At 44.0% G+C, this 450-nt stretch overlaps 1 protein-coding gene across 1 annotated transcript in view; it reads right to left on the bottom strand.

Annotated features, from left to right (window-relative positions):
- The window catches only part of LOC102681292 (2-oxoglutarate and iron-dependent oxygenase JMJD4), a 2,412-nt gene extending 1,968 nt beyond the window's left edge, over window positions 1-444 (bottom strand). The window contains exons 1-2 of the mRNA XM_006618462.2: window positions 395-444; window positions 113-237 (exon numbers count right to left, since the gene is read on the bottom strand). The gene's annotated coding sequence lies outside the window, so the exon portion shown is untranslated. The remainder of the gene's footprint in view (window positions 1-112; window positions 238-394) is intronic.
- Between the last annotated feature and the right edge of the window lie 6 nt (window positions 445-450).

Genomic DNA, 450 nt, shown 5'->3' with positions numbered 1-450 from the left:
CCGCCCCCAAGACAAAGAAAGGAGAAAAGAGAAGAGAGAGGAGTAGTGAAAAACAAAAAATTACAATTTTTTTGAAAAAATTCGCCTCGAAAGTCAGGCCAATTAAATATACCGTTCCTCGAAAGCGGATGGATCCACGTCGAATATCCTGTCCACCTGTTCCACCCCCGTACAGATCGAGCAATCCTCGGCCGGCCGGAATATTTTCTGCGTGAACGGGGGAAGCTCGGCCAAACACTTTTGACAAAAATTTCAATTTCTTCACCTTCGCCCTTCGAAAAAAAGGAAGGGAAGAAGAAAGGAGAAAGGAAAAAAACTACCACTGTTAAATTTGATTAATTTCCAAAAGAAAGAAAGATAGAAAGAAGGGAAAAGAAGAATTAATCCCGCTCACCTTGTGGTGACGCGCGGCTTGCCCGTAATTCCAAGCCGATCGTCCGAGGATCGAAG

Source organism: Apis dorsata, unplaced genomic scaffold (genome assembly GCF_000469605.1).
Source record: "Apis dorsata unplaced genomic scaffold, Apis dorsata 1.3 scaffold_355, whole genome shotgun sequence".
Taxonomy (NCBI): domain Eukaryota; kingdom Metazoa; phylum Arthropoda; class Insecta; order Hymenoptera; family Apidae; genus Apis; species Apis dorsata.
The sequence above is the reverse complement of the archived record's forward strand: the minus strand, read 5'-3'. Positions and strand labels throughout refer to the sequence as shown.